The sequence below is a fragment of the Somniosus microcephalus genome, chromosome 15 (genome assembly GCF_052327205.1).
Source record: "Somniosus microcephalus isolate GS21.2 chromosome 15, FLI_Smic_1.0, whole genome shotgun sequence".
Taxonomy (NCBI): domain Eukaryota; kingdom Metazoa; phylum Chordata; class Chondrichthyes; order Squaliformes; family Somniosidae; genus Somniosus; species Somniosus microcephalus.
Window position 1 is genome coordinate 34839530 of NC_141001.1, and position 20635 is coordinate 34860164.

The 20635-nt window shown below is 47.7% G+C and overlaps 1 protein-coding gene across 1 annotated transcript in view; it reads right to left on the reverse strand.

Annotated features, from left to right (window-relative positions):
- LOC147106625 (EF-hand calcium-binding domain-containing protein 4B-like) overlaps positions 1 to 20635 on the reverse strand; it is a 214591-nt gene that overhangs the window by 21863 nt on the left and 172093 nt on the right. The window lies entirely within an intron of this gene.

A 20635-nucleotide genomic window follows, 5' to 3' on the forward strand; every position in this document is an offset into this window, starting at 1 on the left:
CCGAGGCCCGAGACCAGAGCGAGAGCGGGACCAGCGAGAGCGGCGACCCGAGGCCCGAGACCAGAGCAAGAGTGGGACCAGCGAGAGCGGCGACCCGAGGCCTGAGACCAGAGCGAGAGCGGGACCAACAAGAGCGGCGACCCGAGGCCCAAGACCAGAGCGAGAGCGGGACCAGCAGGACCAGCGAGAGCGGTGAACCGAGGCCTGAGACCAGAGCGAGAGCGGGACCAGCAAGAGTGGCGACCCGAGGCCCGAGACCAGAGTAAGAGCAGCGGGGATAAAAGGAGCGGCGACCCGAGGCCCAAGACCAGAGTAAGAGCGGGACCAGCGAGAGCGCCGACCGGAGGCCCGAGACCAGAGCGAGAACGGGACTGTTGTGTCCGTGTATAATAAGACACAGACAGCAGGAGAACGGTACAACAGGTGTTTACTCAACGTGGCTCACACTGGAACTGATCTGTACAGATTACTACTCAGTGCTATATGCAGGTGTGGTCACTGCCGGTACTGCAGTATACATGAGCTGTAAAAGATAGTTCCCCCCTTAAAGGTATATACATTACAATTCCTCCCCTTTTAGATTAACAGTACCATAACACTCACTTAACAATTAAATATCAAACTAATTACAATTAACACTTTTAACATGCAACATTAGCTGAAAATAGTCTATTTATATATTCAGTCTTTGGGGAGGCTTCCTGATCCTTTCTGGATAGCGCCTTTCCCGAGTGTCTTGCTCTTGGTGCGGAGGCGATTCTGGCCCCCTGTCATCAGTTGGTTCATCAGCTTCCGATGCTACTGTTTCTGGGGTAGATGCGACCTGTACGTCGGGTTCATCACCAGGTACGTATGGGCGAGGCATGGGGTTGACTTGTTCCTGTGACTTTAGGATCTGGTCAGCATGGCGTCTCATGATGCTCTCCCCAATGTCCACTGTGTACATTAGTGGGCCCTGCCGTGTGCATATCGTTCCTGGCTGCCATTTTTCTGTTCGGTAGTCGCGGGCCAAGACTGGTTGCCCTACATTGAAGCTCCTTGTTGGCTTCTCATGGATGTGCTGGAATTGCTTACTCTCAACATTTGGTCTGAGCAAATCCAGGCGAGATCTTAACCTTCGGTTAAAGAACATCATGGCTGGGGCCTGGTTGGTGACTGCATGTGTCGCAATCCGGTAGGCGAACAGAAAATTGTCCACCTTGTGCTGCAGCGGAATGTTGTCATTGTACATAGCCTTTATTGCCTTCTTAAAGGTTTGTACGAACCTCTCAGCCAATCCATTTGTGGCTGGATGATACGGGGCGGATGTGTAATGCCTTACCCCATTCTTTTTCAAGAACCTCCGGAACTCTTCGGACACAAACTGTGGTCCGTTGTCGGAGCAAATCTGTTCTGGCAAGCCATTCCTGGCAAAAATGGTCCGTAGGACTGCAATAGTTTTCTCCATGGTGGTGGAGGACATTTTGATGACCTCAGGCCATTTTGAGTGCGCATCCACGGCTATTAAAAACATTGAGTCCATGAATGGACCAGCAAAATCAATATGCACCCGTTGCCATGGAGATGAGGGCCACTCCCATGGGTGTAGAGGGGCCTGTGGTGGTGCATTTTGGACTTTCTGGCATCCTGAGCAACTCTTGGTCAGGTCCTCGATTTGTTTATCGATTCCCGGCCACCACACATAAGCCCTGGCTAGGCTTTTCATTTTTACCCCTCCCAGATGACCCTCATGAAGCTCATTGAGCACTCTATCCCTTAACTTGGGTGGAATTACCACTCGGGATCCACACATCAAGGTCAGCCGGCACACTGACAGCTGTTCTCTCCTTGTAGAGAATGCTGGCAACAGTTACTCGCCATGTGCTGGCCATCTCTTCACCGTCAAATCATATACCTGAGACAGTGTCGGGTCATTTCGGGTTTCCTTTTCGATACAAGCGTTAGTTACCGGTAGGTATTCAACTATAGTCGAATGGAATATTTTGACAGGATCTACTGCTGGTGCTTTCTCCGCAGTAGGCAGTGGCAGGCGTGATAGCCCATCAGCATTTCCATGCTGTTTCGTGCCCTTATATTCAATCTCATAGTGTTGCGCCCCTAGAAAAAGTGACCATCTTTGTAGTCGTTGCACAGTCATCACCGGAACGCCCTTCTTCAGATTAAAAATGGAGACAAGAGGCTGGTGATCAGTCAGCAAGGTGAATTTCTGCCCGTGCAGATAGTGATTGAACTTTTTCACTCCCCACACTAGGCTGAGGGCCTTCCTGTCAATCTGGACATAGTTACGCTCGGCTGAGGTTAGTGATCGTGACGCAAAGGCTATTGGCCTCTCTGAGCCGTCCGAGAATTTGTGCAACAGCACCGCTCCAATGCCGTAGGGTGACGCATCACATGCCAACTGAATTGGTAATGCTGGGTTGTAATGGGCCAATACCTCTTTCGATGTGATTAGTGTTTTGCTCTTCTGGAAAGCTCGTCTACATTCGTCACTCCACTTCCATGGCACCCCAGTTTGCAGTAGGGTGTTCAGTGGGTGTAGTATTGTAGACAAATTTGGCAAGAACTTATGGTAGTAGTTTACCAGCCCGAGGAACAACCTCAGTTGTGACACATTTTCCGGTGCTGGAGCCTTGACTACTGCCTCAATCTTCTCTGGGGACTTATGTAACCCCTCTTTATCGATAACATGGCCACAATACGAGATCTGTTTTCTAAAAAACTCGCATTTGGGGTGGTTAGCTCGGAGCCCATATTCCTGCAATCTAGTGAGCACCTGCTCCAGGTTGGCAAGGTGATCACTGTCATTTTCGCCCATGACCAGGATGTCGTCCAAATAACACTGGGTCCCTGGGATCCCTTGCAGGACTTGTTCCATTGCCCTCTGCCAAATAGCCGGAGCTGATGCTACCCCGAACACCAGCCGGTTCTATTGGTAGAGACCTTTATGGGTGTTGATTGTGAGGTATTTTTTTTGATGCTTCTTCTACCTCCATTTGCAGATACGCCTGGGCCAGATCAATCTTAGTGAAGCGTTTCCCTCCAGATAGCGAGGCGAAAATATCTTCAATCCATGGAAGTGGATATTGTACGGTGTGAAGGATCGGGTTCACTGTTACCTTAAAGTCCCCACAGATGCGAACCTTCCTTGGTTCCCCAGGCGTGCTGCTCAACGACTTTTTCATCACAGGGACGATGGGTGTAGCCCACTCGCTCCAGTCTACCTTTTACAGTACACCTGAACGTTCCAGACTCTCCAGCTCTGCTTCGACGGCTGGGCGGATCGCATAAGGTATCGGTCTGGCCTTAAAAAATTTTGGGCTTGCGTTTTCTTCAATTTTAATCGTCGCTGTCATGCCTTTTACTGTTCCGAGTCCTTGCTGGAACACTTCTTTCGTGTCAGCTAGGATCTTTGACAGTCGCCCAGGTGTGACGTCATCATTCTTTATTGTCAGCCACAGTCAGTGCCTGTATGGAATGCCAATCCAGTTGTATTTTCCGGATCCATTCACATCCCAGTAATGGTGGTCCTCCATCTTGCAATACATACAGGTCTAGTTTTGGTGTTTCCTTACCGTTATATATAACGGTCACCCTTATTTTTCCTTTAGGGTAGACTTTTTGCCCCGTGTATGTCTTCAAAATAATTTTTGTGTCTCTCAAGGGTATGTGTGAGAATAGCTGCTCATAGTCCCGTCGGTTTATGACTGTTAGGGCTGATCCTGTGTCCAATTCCATCTTTACCTGGACTCCTGCTATCTTGAGAGTGACCCAAATGGTTCGGTGATCCTCCGTTGTGATCACATTATGTAGTTTCAGACAACTCAGTTCCCTGGTTTCAGAGTCGTTATCACTCTTTTGTTCGTCTGAACTATTCTCCGTCATCTTATGTACCTTCTTGTACTTTTCTTTGGTAGGTTTCTTATTGCTGGTTTTCTTTCCTGACCTGCAGACTCATGCTATGTGTACTACTTTTCCACACTGCCTACACACTTTGTCTTTGAACCAGCAATTATTCTGGTCGTGTGTTGTTCTGCCGCAGCGATAGCAATTCTCTGTTCCATATGACATTTCGTTTGTGCCATATTCTTGCGGTTTCTGTTGTATCTCTGCAGCACCCCGTGCTGCTGCTTCATATGATACCACAATGCTGAAAGCCTTTTCCAGCGTAAGGTCCTTTTCAGATAAAAGCCGTTTCTGGGTTCCTTCACTTTGAAGCCCACACACAAACTTGTCCCTTAAGGTATCTGCCAGTCCCACTCCAAACTGGCAGTGTTTCGATAGTTTGCGCAGTTCTGTTAAATAATCAGCATTGCTTTCATCCTTATGCTGGTTCCGTTTGTGAAACTTGAATCTTTCTGCTATCAGCAGCGGTGTGGGGTTTAAATGTTCCTGTAGTATCGTTACTATGTCTTCAAAACTCTTTTCCATTGGCTTCGTTGGGGTTACTAGATTTCGTAATAAACCATACGTCTTTGCACCCATTAAATTTAACAATACCAACGCTTTCTTGTCATGTGACACCTCATTTGCCTTGCAGTATACCTCTATTCGTTCGACATATGTAGTCCAATCTTCGACTTCATTGTCAAATGCGGTGATACTGCCACTCTTCGGCATTTTGGGTGTGGTTTAAAATGGCATCTCCCAATGGCTTAAAATGGCATCTCCCGCGCTTTCCTTCCTCCCCCGCTGCTGCCAACGCTGCTCCCGGCGGTTCTCGTGGCAATGGTGGCGCCCTGTAGGTTTCGCGCGCTTCTCCTGCGCTGCTGCCAATGCCGCTCTCGGCGGTCCTCGTGGCAATGGCGGCGCCTCGTGGGTTTCTGCGCGTCTCTCTCTCCCTCTCTTTGACGCTGCTCGGCCCATGAACACCGGCTGCGCCCTGTGCGCTCTGCCCTCTCTCTCTCTCCCCCGTCGACGCTGCTCGGCCCGTTGCTGTGCCGCTCGGTCGGGCTCTAGCCCACCGCAGTCCGGGAAGGGTCTGCGCACTACCTGTTGCCAGCCCGTTTCGCTGGACCACCTCGACTGGAAAGCCAAGCCTGGCTCTCGACAGCCTCCCCCGCAATTCTTGAGTCTCTGCTGGATGACTGGGCGGTTGCCCGTGGTCGACGCCCGAGTCTCTGGCCTTGACCTCCAATCCACTGATCTCCAGGAGCGAATCCCCGGGAGGTGATGCAGAGTTGCAGGTAGGTTCGAACTTGCCTTGTCACCAATGTTGTGTCCGTGTATAATAAGACACAGACTGCAGGAGAACGGTACAACAGGTGTTTACTCAACGTGGCCCACACTGGAACTGATCTGTACAGATTACTACTCAGTGCTATATACAGGTGCGGTCACTGCCAGCACTGCAGTATACATGAGCTGTAAAAGATAGTTCCCCCCTTAAAGGTATATACATTACAGGGACCAGTGAGAGCGGCGACCCGAGGCCCGAGACCAGAGCGAGAGCGGGACCAGCAAGAGCGGCGACCCGAGGCCCGAGACCAGAGCGAGAGCGGGACCAGCAGGACCAGCGAGAGCGGTGAACCGAGGCCTGAGACCAGAGCGAGAGCGGGACCAGCAAGAGCGGCGACCCGAGGCCCAAGACCAGAGTGAGAGCGGGACCAGCGAGAGCGCCGACCAGAGGTCCCGAGACCAGAGCGAGAACGGGACTGTTGTGTCCATGTATAATAAGACACAGACTGCAGGAGAACGGTACAACAGGTGTTTACTCAACGTGGCCCACACTGGAACTGATCTGTACAGATTACTACTCAGTGCTATATACAGGTGTGGTCACTGCCGGTACTGCAGTATACATGAGCTGTAAAAGATAGTTCCCCCCTTAAAGGTATATACATTACAGGGACCAGCGAGAGCGGCGACCCGAGGCCCAAGACCAGAACCAGCGAGAGCGGCGGCCCGAGCCCTGAGACCAGAGCGGGACCAGCGAGAGCGGCGGGGATAAAAGCTGCGGGAGTGAAGGAGAGAGAGCAACAAAAAAAATATCAAGGTGTGATGTCACAGGACAGCAGGTAGGTAATTAGCTTTTTTTCCTCTCTAACCTAGGACAGTGGTTTAAACTACGACTGGGAAACTATAACGTATTGTATTAAATTTATAGCTCAACTAGTTAAACTAATTAATATAACTATAAATAATCATTGAATAAAGACTTTAACTAAAAATTAAATTAAATAAGGCTAGACTAAGATATGACAGGGCAGGTTTTGTGTCTGGACTGCAGTATGTGGAAGTTTGTAGACAGAGAGACTGTCCCGAGCAAACACGTCTGCAGGAGACGTCTCCATCTCGAATCTCTCTGGCTCAGTCATTGAGCTGGAGTGAGAGTTGGAGACACTCCGACACATAAGGAAAAGGGATGAATTTCTGGACAGTTTTATCCAGAATAAAGTCACACCCCAGAGGAAAGCACAGGTTCAGGAAAGGGAGGGTGTGACTGTTAGGGTGGTGGGTAGCGGGATTTAGGAGAGGCTGAGTAGGAGGTCCTGCAGACACTGGTCCTGTCCAACAGGTACAATGTACTCTCTACCTGTGAGGACAAGGAGAAAGACTGCAGGGAGGACAGCCACAATGCAGACCAAGGCACCGTGGTTCAGAAGGCTGTCCAAAGTGGGTAAGAGCAGAATAAAAATGTGGTAGTGATAGGGGACTGTATAATTTGGGGGATAGATAGTGTCCTCTGCAGCCAAGAATGAGAATCCCGAAGGGTGTGTTGTCTACCCGGTGCCAGGGTAAGGGATATCTCATGGTGGCTGGAGAGGAACTTGGAAAGTGTTGGAACAAACGACATGGGTAGGAACAGGGAGGAGGACCTGCTGAAAGAGTATCAGGAGTTAGGCTCTAAATTAAAAAGCAGGACCTCGAGGGTAATAATCTCTGGATTATTGCCCGAGCCACGTGCAAATTGGCATAGAAGCAGACCTATCAGGAGAATTAACATGTGGCTAAAGGGCTGGTGTGGGAAAGAGGGGTTCCTTTTCATGGGACACCGGGACAGGAAGGAGCTGTACCGATGGGACAGGCTCCACCTGACACGGGATGGGTCCAGTGTTCTAGCGGAAAGGGTAAATAGGGAGGTGGCAAAGGTTTTCAACTAGTAAGATGGGGGGGAGGAATTTACAAGAAACATAACCAGCCTAAATATAAACAAAACAGGAAAAGAGAGCATAGGAAAGAATAAAGTAAGGGAGGACATTGATGGCAAGGGAATAAATAGAGTTATAGAACAGGAGTCTAAAAAGATATTTAAACATAAAGTGAGAGGAAATCCTATTAGAAATGAGTAAACTGTCTGTACAGCAATGCACACAGTGTATATAATAAAATGGCAGCTGGAGGCAATCATGCATTGCGAGGAACCAGACATAGTAGGAATTACTGAGACATGACTACAGAAAAATCAGGACTGGGAATTAAACATTGTAGGGTATAACATATTTAGAAACGATAGAGAAGGAAAAAGGGGAAGTGGAGTAGTTGTACTTATTAGGGATAACATAATGGCAGTAGAAAAAGGTGAATCAGGTATCAGCAAGACAAAAATAGAATCCATCTGAATAGAGATAAAGATAATAAAGGATCAATCACACTAATAGGCGTAGTCTACAGACCATCTAATAGTGGAAGGGAGGTGGAGGAAGGATTATGCAGACAAATTAGGGAAATTAGTAAAAAACATAGAATAATAATCATGGGGGATTTCAACTACCCCAATATTAATTGGACAGAAGAGATAGGTAAAGGGGATAAGAGTGCCTACAATGTGTACAGGACTCCTTTCTAACCCAATATATAAAAAGCCCAATAAGGGAGGATTCGCTATTGGATCTAGTAATGGGGAATGAACCAGAGCAGATAAGAGAAGTAAAAGTAGGGGAACATTTAGGCAATAATGACCATAATATAATAAATGTAAGAAGTCACACAACACCAGGTTATAGTCCAACAGCTTTATTTGAAATCACAAGCTTTCGGAGCGCTGCTCCTTCGTCAGGTGAAGGGGAGAAATGCATAAAGACACAGCTTATATAGTCAGAGAATAATGTCAGATGTTTACAGGTAATCTTTCCAACTGCCATTTATCGCACCTCGGCAGAGAGATAATCAAAGGTGTGAATGGTGTCCAAACAGGTCAGTCAGGAAAACATTACATCAAAGAACATGCAGGTGCTGGGGTCTGTATGAAAAACAAAAAAACAGACAAAAAACATTTTTTTTGCTGGAAATCACAGCAGGTCTGGCCGCATCTGTGTAGAGAGAACAAGCCAATGTTGACTCGAGTCTGGATGACCCTGCGTCAGGTGGGGTTACATGTAGCGTGACATGAACCCAAGATCTCAGTTGAGGCCGTCCTCATGGGTGCAGAACTTAGCTATCAGTTTCTGCTCGACGATTTTGCGTTGTCGTGTGTCTCGAAGGCCGCCTTGGAGAATGCTTACCCGAAGATCGGAGACTGAATGTCCTTGACTGCTGAAGTGTTCCCCGACTGGGAGGGAACACTCCTGCCTGGTGATTGTTGCGCGGTGTCCGTTCATCCGTTGTCGCAGTGTCTGCATGGTCTCGCCGATGTACACAGCAACCACTGCAAGACATGCCAGATCATCAACACAGATACCATCATCACACATGAGGACACCACCCACCAGGTACATGGTACATACTCATGTGACTCGGCCAACGTTGTCTACCTCATACGTTGCAGGAAAGGATGCCCCGGAGCATGGTACATCGGCGAGACCATGCAGACACTGCAACAACGGATGAACGGACACCGCGCAACAATCACCAGGCAGGAGTGTTCCCTCCCAGTCGGGGAACACTTCAGCAGTCAAGGACATTCAGCCTCCGATCTTCGGGTAAGCACTCTCCAAGGCGGCCTTCGAGACACACGACAACGCAAAATCGTCGCGCAGAAACTGATAGCCAAGTTCCGCACCCATGAGGACGGCCTCAACCGAGATCTTGGGTTCATGTCACGCTACATATAACCCCACCTGACGCAGGGTCATCCAGACTCGAGTCGACATTGGCTTGTTCTCTCTACACAGATGCAGCCGGACCTGCTGTGATTTCCAGCAAAAAAAAATTTTTTTGTCTGTTTTTTTGTTTTTCATACAGACCCCAGCATCTGCATGTTCTTTGATGTAATGTTTTCCTGACTGACCTGTTTGGACACCATTCACACCTTTGATTGCTGTGATTATCTCTCTGCCGAGGTGCGATAAATGGCAGTTGGAAAGATTACCTGTAAACATCTGACATTATTCTCTGACTATATAAGCTGTGTCTTTATGCATTTCTCCACTTCACCTGACGAAGGAGCAGCACTCCGAAAGCTTGTGATTTCAAATAAAGCTGTTGGACTATAACCTGGTGTTGTGTGACCTCTTACATTTGTCCACCCCAGTCCAACTCCGGTATCTCCACACCATGCATAATATAATACACTTTAAGATGATAATTGAGAAGGACATAAGTATGATGAAAACCAGGGGAATAGATTGGAGAAAAGCTGATTTTGAGGGGCTGAGAATAGAACTTGGGAAAATAAAATGGGCAACAATATTGGCAAACAGCAATGGGAAACATTTAAAACGGTGTTCAACAGAGTGCAGGAACAATATATTCTGCTAAAAGAAAAGAACAAACTAAACACTAATGAGACTCCATTGATGAATAAAGCCATAAGGGAACAACTGAGGGTAAAGAAAGAGGCATACATTAAATACATGGACAGCAGGGGAGTGCATGATAAGGGAGAATATGAAGAGATTAGGAGAGAAGTCAAAAAAAATTAGGAAGGCAAAGAGTAACTATGAAATTGAATTATCAAGGAACATAAAAAATAGTAAAATATTTTATAGGCACATCAATAAAAAAGGTTGGGATGGGAATAGGGCCATTAAGGGATAGACAGGATAATACCACAAGTAACGATAGAGAGATGGCAGAAATATTAAATAATTATTTTACTTCAGTATTTACCAGGGAGATAGAACAGGTGGACATTACATCGGATGATGAGATTAGTAATGAGAAGTGCATTTAAAATAAAAAGAGGGGATATATTAAATAAACTAATCCAACTCAAAGAGGATAAAACCCCTGGTCCGGATAGATTGCATCCACGCATTTTAAAAGATTCTAGGGAAGAGATAGCAGAGGCATTACTATATATACTTAATAATTCATTAGAACAAGGTGTAATGCCAGAACACTGGCGGATAACTAACGTGATACCTATATTCAAGGGGGATAGAACATGTCCAGGGAATTATAGACTAGTCAGCTTAAAATCGGTGGTAGGAAAAGTATTGGAATCCATATTAAAAGGAGAGAATAGAAGAACATTTAGAAACCAAAATTATCTTCTTCTTCTTAGGCAGTCCCTCGGAATCGAGGATGACTTGCTTCCACATTAAAAATGAGTACTCAGGTGACTGATGAGTCCAATGCGGGACCTACAGTCTCTGTCACAGGTGGGGCAGACGGTGGTTGAAGGGGCAGGTGGGTGGGGTGCTTGGGTTGACGTGCGCTCCTTGTGCTGCCTGCGCTTGGCTTCCGCTTGCTCCTGGCGAAGAGACTCAAGGTGTTCGGCGTCTTCCTGGATGCTTCTCCTCCACTTCGTGTGGTCTTGGGCCAGGGATTCCCAGGTATCAGTGGGGATGTTACACTTTTTCAAGGAGGCTTTGAGGGTGTTCGTGAAGCGTTTCCTCTGCCCACCTGGGGCTCTCTTGCCGTGCCAGAGCTCCGAATAGAGCGCTTGTTTTGGGAGTCTCATATCGGGCATGCGGACAATGTGACCCGTTCATCGGAGCTGATTGAGCTTCGATGCTGGGGATGTTGGCCTGAGCAAGAACACTGACATTGGTGCGCCTATCCTGCCAATGGATTTGCAGGATCTTGAGGAGGCAGCGTTGGTGGTACCTCTCCAGTGCTTTGAGGTGCCTGCTGTACATGGTCCATGTCTCTGAGGCATACAGCAGGGCAGGTATCACTGCTGCCCTGTAGACCATGAGCTTAGTGCCAGGTTTAACCAAAATTATAATAAGGAATATAACCAAATTATAATAAGGAATATAACCAAATATAAGGATTATAACCAAAATTATAATAAGGAATAGTCAGCATGGATTTCAAAAGGGAAAATCTTGCTTGATCAACCTCATTGAATTTTTTGAAGAGGTAACAGAAAGAGTAGACAATGGTAATGCAGTAGATGTAACTCATTTAGATTTTCAAAGGGCCTTTGATAAGGTACCCCATAATAGACTGATGAACAAGGTCAGAGAATGCGGAGTCAGGGGACAAGTAGCAGAATGGATAGCTAGCTGGCTTCAAGACAGAAAGCAGAGAGTAGGGGTAAAGGATAGTTATTCACAATGGCAGAAGGTGGGTAGTGGTGTTCCACAAGGATCAGTGCTGGGACCACTGTTGTTCACAATTTACATTAACGATTTAGACTTTGGAATCAAAAACACAATATCTAAATTTGCGGATGATACCAAATTGGGGGGGATAGTCAATACTGAGGAGGACTGCAACAATAAGAGTAAAGACATCTTACTGCAATTATATAGGGCCCTGGTGAGACCACACCTGGCGTATTGTGTACAGTTTTGGTCTCCTTACCTAAGGAAGGATATACTTGCCATAGAGGGAGTGCAACGAAGGTTCACCAGACTGGTTCCTGGAATGGGGGGATTGTCCTATGAGGAGAGATTGAGTAGACTAGGCCTATATTCTCTAGAGTTTAGAAGAATGAGAGGTGATCTCATTGAAACATTCAAAATTCTTACAGAGCTTGACAGGGTATATGCAGGGAGGATGTTTCCCCTGGCTGGGAAGTCTAGAACCAGGGGTCACAGCCTCACAATAAGGGGTCAGCCATTTATGACTGAGATGAGGAGAAATTTCTTCACTCAGAGGGTGGTGAATCTTTGGAATTCTCTACCCAAGAGGGCTGTGGAGGTTCGGTCATTGAGTATATTCAAGATCGAGATCGATAGATTTTTGTATATTAAGGGAAACAAAGGATATGGGGATAGTGCAGGAAAGTGAAAATAAGGTAGAAGATCAGCCATGATATTATTTAATGGCAGAGCATGCTCGAAAGGCCAAGTGGCCTACCCCTGCTCCTTTTTCTTGTGTTCTCATGTTCTAAATTACAGGAGGACATTAATAAACTTGCAGAATGGGCATATAATTGGCAAATGAAGTGCAACACAGATAAATGTGAGGTATTACATTTTGGTAGGAAGAATAGAGAGGTCACTTATTACTTGGAGGGTGCGAGTCAAGGTGGAGTAGAGGAACAAAGGGATCTCGGAGTACAAATACACAAATCACTAAAAATTGCGACATAGGTTAGCAAGGCCATAAAAAAAGAAACCAAGCACTAGTGTTTATTTCTAGAGGGATAGTATTGAAAAGTAGGGAAGGTATGCTAAACCTGTATCGAACCTTGGTTAGACCACACTTAGAGTACTGCGTATTATTATAGTATAACAAGGATACAGAGTCACTAGAGAGGGTGCAGAGAACATTTACAAGGATGATACCAGAAATGCGAGGGTCTACATATCAGGAAAGGATGAACAGGCTGAGTCTCTTTTCTCTTGAAAAAAGAAGGCTGAGGGTGTCCTATTGAGGTCTTTAAAATTATGAAAGGTTTCGATAGAGTAGATACAGAGAGAATGTTTCCACTTGTGGGGAAGAGCATAACTAGAGGCCATCAATATAAGATAGTCACCAAGAAATCCAATAGGGAATTCAGAAGAAACCTCTTCACCCAAAGAGTGGTGAGAATGTGGAACTCACTACCACAGGGAGTGGTTGAAGCGAATCGTATAGATGCATTTAAGGGGAGGCTAGACAAGCATATGAGGGAGAAGGGAATAGAGGGTTATGCTGATAGATTTAGATGAGGAAAGACGGGAGGAGGCTCGAGTGGAGCATAAACGCCGGCATGGACTGGTTGGGCAGAATGGCCTGTTTCTGTGCCGTATATCCTATGTAATCCTATGTAATTTATAACTGCAATGTATTGTGAAAGTAATACTTTAAGTCTTAAATTAAGAGAAAGCCCAAAACAAACATCCCAGACAACATAATATATCAAAGAACCTTGTAAATGTCTTTATTGCAAATGCAATTGTTCCAGATGGTGTCATTAAAACATAATTAAAAGGCAACATATCTATGTGAAAGGATACAGTTAGATTCGGTTTTGTCACAAATTGATATAGTGGTGTGAACTTAAATCCAACTCAGATTAGGTCAAATTATTCGAGATAATTTTTAAGGGGAGAAGGAGAAGATGTGAATACCCCATAGCTCAAGCAATAGAGAATAACCTTTAAATCAAAAAATAAGGGGCTAGATTTTGCGATCAGCGACGAACACTTCCACTTTCCCACAGACCTTATATGGGCTTTTGAACTGGAACTTCCTCTCGGCCAACCATTCAAAAAGCATAGCGCCCTCTACAGGGCATCTGCACCTGTGTGAACAGGACAAGCAACTATGTATCTCCTTAACCAATCAGCTGGAAGAATCGTTAATAAGCAGCGCAGAATCTGAACCAGGAAGTGTCAGTTAGAATACTGAATACAGTGTCAAATCACGTGCAGAAAGTGAAATAAAGAGAGGAAAAGAAAGATTGGATTACAAGAGAGAGATAAAAGAGACAGATAGAAAAAGTTAAAAAAAATTACATTTTTTATTTTTTTGAATCTCTAACAATGATTAAAATCTGAAGGAATGAGACTCCACACTTGTTAAAGTTAATTTTCAGTGCCAGAGAGATTGTTTGGCAGTAATTAAGATGTATCATGCCATTAAAAGGGTACTTACACTGGAATGGACAAGCCCTAACTTATTCTGGCACATTTAGTGTGTATATATCAGGTAAGTACGGCAACTTCATACTGTTCAATGTATTTTACTGGTGACTTTCTTGGCGAGGTGGCGTTATTACATAGGATATGCGGCAAAGAACAGGCCATTCAGCCCAACCAGTCCATGCTGGCGTTTATGCTCCACTCAAGCCTCCTCCCGTCTTTCCTCATCTAAATCTGTCAGCATAACCCTCTATTCCCTTCTCCCTCATATGCTTGTCTAGCCTCCCCTTAAATGCATCTATACTATTCGCTTCAACCACTCCCTGTGGTAGCGAGTTCCGCATTCTCACCACTCTTTGGGTGAAGATGTTTCTTGGTGACTATCTTATATTGATAGCCTCTAGTCATGCTCTTCCCTATAAGCGGTAACATTATCTCTATATCCACTCTATCAAAATTTTGCATAATTTTAAAGACCTCTATTAGGTCACCCCTCAGCCTTTTTTCAAGAGAAAAGAAACCCAGCCTGTTCATCCTTTCCTGATATGTATACCCTCGCATTGCGCAGCTTCTAGAGGAGCAGGGCATCTCGGACAGCAATTTCCTGATTTACATATTTAACTGCGCATGTGCGGCCGCTGGAAGTTACTGTCCGATTTACACATCAATAACGGTGAGCGCTGTTAGCCTCACCCTTATTTTGATCGCAAAATCCAGCTCAAGGAGTTTGTTTCAGTCATTGTGTCTCACTGCACTTAACTCTCTGCCAGATATCTGGGAAATTCAAACACAAGGAAAAACATTCCATATTGGAGGAAGGACGAGACGAGGTGTGGTAAATGGAGAGGAGTGGAGCTGAATGGGGAGGAGAGGAGTGGATTGGCACAGTTTTAAAGAGTGTGTAGGGACAGAGGGACCTGGGAGTTAATGTGCATATGTCCCTGAAGGTGGCAGGACATATTGAGAAAGTGGTTAACAAAGCATATGGGATCTTGGGCTTCATAAATAGAGGTATTGAGTACAAAAATAGAGAAGTTATGCTGAATCTTTATAAAGCGCTGGTTAGGCCACAACTGGAGTATTGTATTCAGTTCTGGTCACCACACTTTAGGAAGGATGTGAAGGCCCTTGAGAGGGTGCAGAGGAGATTTACCAGAATGGTTCCGGGGATGGGGGATCTTAGCTACAAGGACAGGTTGGAGAAGCTGGATTTGTTTTCATTAGAGCAAAGAAGGTTGAGGGGTGATTTGATAGAGGTGTACAAGATTATGACGGGTTTCAATAGGCTAGACGGGGAAAGGCTGTTACTACTAGTTGATGGTACAGGTACACTATCCCTTATCCGAAAGCCTTAGGACCAGCTGAGTTTCGGTTTTCGGAATTTTTCGGATTTCAGGAGGTATTATTATAAGACTGGGAAATTTGTATTTAATATAAATTGTAAAAGTTCAGGCTACCTCTTGCGACTGTTCCGTGTCTCATTCCCCTTCCTGCTTCTCTGGAAAGCCGGATATCGGCTGACTCCTACTAAGCTGGCCCGCAAATCAGGTCGGGGGTCAGGTGGGGGCGGAGAAAAGAATATCGGACGGGCCGCAGTTCAGGTCGGGGGGGTCGGGGTCGGTCGGGGGGGGGTCGGGGTCGGGGGGGGTCGGGGGGGGTCCGGGGGGGGTGTTTGGGGTCGGGGGGGTCCGGGGTGGGTCGGGGGGGGTCAGGGTCAGGGGGGGGTCGGGGCCGGGGGGGTCGGGGTCGGGGGAGGGGGTCGGGGTCGGGGGGGGGGTCCGGGGCGGAGAAAAGAATATCGGATGGGCCGCGGTTCGGGTCGGGTCGGGTCGGGAGAAAAGAATATCGGACGGGCCGTGGTTCAGTCCGGGTCGGGTCGGGGGGAGAAAAGAATATCAGACGGGCCGCTGCAGCTATCGGACGGGCCGCTGTATTGTTGGGTTCACTCTCCCGGTACCTCCTTCACACTGCCCGGCTTGGCCTGCAATCTCCTACCCAGGAGGGAACTCTGTGACCCTCTGCCCTGCTCAGCGTAAGTCGTGCGCCACTCTGGTCATGTCGTGCGCACGACTTACGCTGAACAAAAAAACTTTCGGTTTTTAGAGGTTTTCGGTTTTCGGAAGTTCGGATAAAGGATAGTCTACCTGTACAAGGACTAGGGGACACAGTTTTAAGGTTTTGGGCAAGAGATACAGGGGGGACGTGAGGAAAAACTTTTTTATACAGCGAGTGGCGATGACCCGGAATTCGCTGCTGATGGACGTGGTGGAAGTGGAAACACTCAATGTTTTCAAGGGGAGACTGGATAGGCACTTGAGGGAAATAAACTTGCAGGGCTACGGGGATAGAGCGGGGGAATGGGACTGGATTGTTCTGCAGAGAGCCGGTATGGACTCGATGGGCTGAATGGCCTCCTTCTGTGCTGTTATGACTCTATAACTATGGAGATGAATGAAGAGGAGAGGAGTAGAGCTGGATGGGGAGGAGAGGAGAGGAGAGGAGTAGAGATGAAAGGAGAGAGAGGAGTGGAGATGAATGGATGGGAGAGAATAAGAGAGGCGAGGCACAGAGATGAATAGAGAGGCGAGGAGTGGAGAATAGTAGGGATAAATGGAGAGGAGAGGAGAGAGGCGAGGTGAGATGAGGTGAGGGAAGATGTGATGAATGCAGAGGTGAGGAGAGGTGTGGAAATGAATGGAGATGTGAGGAGTGGAGAGGAGAGGAGAGGAGGCGCAAGGAGAGGAGTGGAGTTTTTTTATTTCTTTATTTACTCATCCACAGAATGTGGGCATCGCTGGCAAGGCCATCATTAATTACCAATCCACAGTTGCCCTTGAGCCACCTTCTTGAACCGCTGCAGTCTGTGTGGTGAAGGTACACCCACAGTACTGTTAGGCAGTGAGTTTCAGGATTTTGACCCAGCGACGATGAAAGAACGGCAATATATTTCCAATTCGGGATGGTGTGTGAATTGGAGAAGAACTTGCAGGTGGTGGTGTTTCCATGCGCCTGCTGCCCCTGTCCTTCTAGGTGGTAGAGGTTGTAGGTTTGGGAGGTGCTGTCAAAGAAGGCTTGGCAAGTTGCTGCAGTGGATCTTGTAGATGGTACACACTGCAGCCATGGTGTGCCAATGGTGGAGGGATTGAATGTTTAAGGTGGTGGATGGTGTGCTTTGTCCTGGATGGTATCGAGCTTCTTGAGTGTTGTTGGAGCTGTATTTATCCAGGACACCTTCAAAGCCTCCTTGAAAAAGTGCAACATCCCCACCGACACCTGGGAATCCCTGGCCCAAGACCGCACAAAGTGGAGGAGAAGCATCTGGGAAGGCGTCGAACACCTCGAGTCTCTTCACTGGGAGTAAGCAGAAACCAAGCGCAAACAGCGGAAGGAGCGCACGTCAACCCAAGCACCCCACCCACCCGCCCCTTCAACCACCGTCTGCCCCACCTGTGACAGAGACTGTAGGTCCCGCATTGGATTCATCAGTCACCTGAGAACTCATTTTTAGTGTGGAAGCAAGTCATCCTTGGTTCCGAGGGACTGCCTAAAAAGAAGAGAATTTTTTTTTATCTAGTCAAGTGGAGATATTCCATCACACTCCTGACTTGTACCTTGTAGATGGTGGAAAGGCTTTGGGGAATCAGGAAGTGAGCCACTCGCCACAGAATACCCAGCCTCTGACCTGTTCTTGTAGCCACAGTATTTATGTGGCTGGTCCAGTTGAGTTTCTGGTCAATGGTGATTCGCAAGATGTTGATGGTGGGGGATTCGATGATGGTAATGCCATTGAATGTCAAGGGGCAGTGGTTAGACCCTATCTCGTTGGAGATGGTCATTGTCTGGCACTTGTGTGGCGCGAATGTTACTTGCCACTTATCAGCCCAAGCCTGGTTGTTGTCCAGGTCTTGCTGCATGCAGGCACAGACTGCTTCATTATCTGAAGAATTGTGAATGGAACTGAACGCTGTAATGCTGTGCAATCATCAGAGAACATCCCCACTTCTGACCTTATGATGGAGGGAAGGTCATTGATGAAGTAGCTGAACATGATTGGGCCTAGTTCACTGCCCGGAGAAACACCTGCTGCGATGTCCTGGGGCTGAGATGATTGGCTTCCAACAACCACAACCATCTTCCTTTGTGCTAGGTATGATTCCTTCCTCAGTGGAGACTTCCCCCCCGCCCGACCAGTTTTACTAGGGCCACACTTAGTTAAATACTGCCTTGATGTCAAGGACAGTCACTTTCACCTCACCTCTGGAATTCAACTCTTTTGTCACTAATTGGACCACAGCTGTAATGATGTCTGGAGCCGAGTGGTCCTGGTGGAACCCAGAATGAACATAGGTGAGCAGGTTATTGGTGAGTAGTTCTGTTTAATAGCACTGTCAACGACACCTTCCATCACTTTGCTGATGATTGAGAGTAGGCCGATGGGGCGGTATTGGCCGGATTGGATTTGTCCTGCTTTCTGTGGACAGGACATACCGGGACAATTTTCCATTTTTGTCAGGTAGATGCCAGTGTTGTAGCTATACTGGAACAGCTTGGCTAGAAGCATGGCTAGTTCTGGAGCACAGGTCTTCAGCGCTGCAGCCAGGATGTTGTCGGAGCCCACAGCCTTTCTTGTATCCAGTGCACTCAGCCATTTCATGATATCACATGGAGTGATTTGAATTGGCTGAAGACTGGCATCTGTGATGGTGGGGACCTCAGGAGGAGGCCGAGATGGATCATCCACTCGGCACTTCTGGATGAGAAGAATGGAAAGGTGAGGAGAGGAGTGAAGATGAATGGAGAGGCGAAAAGTGTATTGGAGAGGATTGGAGATGATTGGAGAGGAGAGGATAAGGGGAGGCGAGGCAAGGCGATGTGAGGAGAGGAGAGGAGAGATGAATGGAGAGGCAAAGAGATGAATGAAGAGGCGAGGAGAGGAGATGCGAGGTGATGAATGGAGTGGAGAGGAGAGGAAAGGAAGAGAGGAGAGGTGAATGAAGAGATAAGGAGAGGTGAGAAGTGGAGATGAATGAGAGGCAAGGGGAAGGGAGGAGTAGTGATGAATGGAAAGGCCAGTAGTGGAGATGAATGGATAAACGAGGAGAAGTGAGAAGTGGAGATGAATGGAGAGAAAAAGAATGCAGCTAATTGGATAGATGATGAGTGGAGAGGCGAGGAGAGGAGTTGAATGGAGAGGCGAGGAGTGGAGTTGAATGGAGAGGTGAGGAGTGGAGTTGAATGGAGAGGCGAGGAGTGGAGCTGAATGGAGAGGCGAGGAGTGGAGTTGAATGGAGAGGCGAGGAGTGGAGTTGAATGGAGAGGCGAGGAGTGGAGTTGGATGGAGAGGCGAGGAGTGGAGTTGAATGGAGAGGCGAGGAGTGGAGTTGAATGGAGAGGTGAGGAGTGGAGTTGGATGGAGAGGTGAGGAGCGGAGTTGAATGGAGAGGCGAGGAGTGGAGTTGAATGGAGAGGCGAGGAGTGGAGTTGAATGGAGAGGCGAGGAGTGGAGTTGAATGGAGAGGCGAGGAGTGGAGTTGAATGGAGAGGCGAGGAGTGGAGTTGAATGGAGAGGCGAGGAGTGGAGTTGAATGGAGAGGTGATGAGTGGAGTTGAATGGAGAGGCGAGGTGTGGAGTTGAATGGAGAGGCGAGGAGTGGAGTTGAATGGAGAGGCGAGGAGTGGAGTTGAATGGAGAGGTGAGGAGTGGAGTTGAATGGAGAGGTGAGGAGTGGAGTTGAATGGAGAGGCGAGGAGTGGAGTTGAATGGAGAGGCGAGGAGTGGAGTTGAATGGAGAGGTGAGGAGTGGAGTTGAATGGAGAGGCGAGGAGTGGAGTTGAATGGAGAGGCGAGGAGTGGAGTTGAATGGAGAGGCGAGGAGTGGAGTTGAATGGAGAGGCGAGGAGTGGAGTTGAATGGAGAGGTGATGAGTGGAGTTGAATGGAGAGGCGAGGAGTGGAGTTGAATGGAGAGGCGAGGAGTGGAGTTGAATGGAGAGGCGAGGAGTGGAGTTGAATGGAGAGGTGAGGAGTGGAGTTGAATGGAGAGGTGAGGAGTGGAGTTGAATGGAGAGGCGAGGAGTGGAGTTGAATGGAGAGGCGAGGAGTGGAGTTGAATGGAGAGGTGAGGAGTGGAGTTGAATGGAGAGGCGAGGAGTGGAGTTGAATGGAGAGGCGAGGAGTGGAGTTGAATGGAGAGGCGAGGAGTGGAGTTGAATGGAGAGGCGAGGAGTGGAGTTGAATGGTGAGGCGAGGAGTGGAGTTGAATGGAGAGGCGAGGAGTGGAGTTGAATGGAGAGGCGAGGAGTGGAGTTGGATGGAGAGGCGAGGAGTGGAGTTGAATGGAGAGGCGAGGAGTGGAGTTGAATGGAGAGGCGAGGAGTGGAGTTGAATGGAGAGGCGAGGAGTGGAGTTGAATGGAGAGGCGAGGAGTGGAGTTGAATGGAGAGGTGATGAGTGGAGTTGAATGGAGAGGCGAGGACTGGAGTTGAATGGAGAGGCGAGGAGTGGAGTTGAATGGAGAGGTGATGAGTGGAGTTGAATGGAGAGGTGAGGAGTGGAGTTGAATGGAGAGGCGAGGAGTGGAGTTGAATGGAGAGGTGATGAGTGGAGTTGAATGGAGAGGCGAGGACTGGAGTTGAATGGAGAGGCGAGGAGTGGAGTTGAATGGAGAGGTGAGGAGTGGAGTTGAATGGAGAGGTGAGGAGTGGAGTTGAATGGAGAGGCGAGGAGTGGAGTTGAATGGAGAGGTGATGAGTGGAGTTGAATGGAGAGGTGAGGAGTGGAGTTGAATGGAG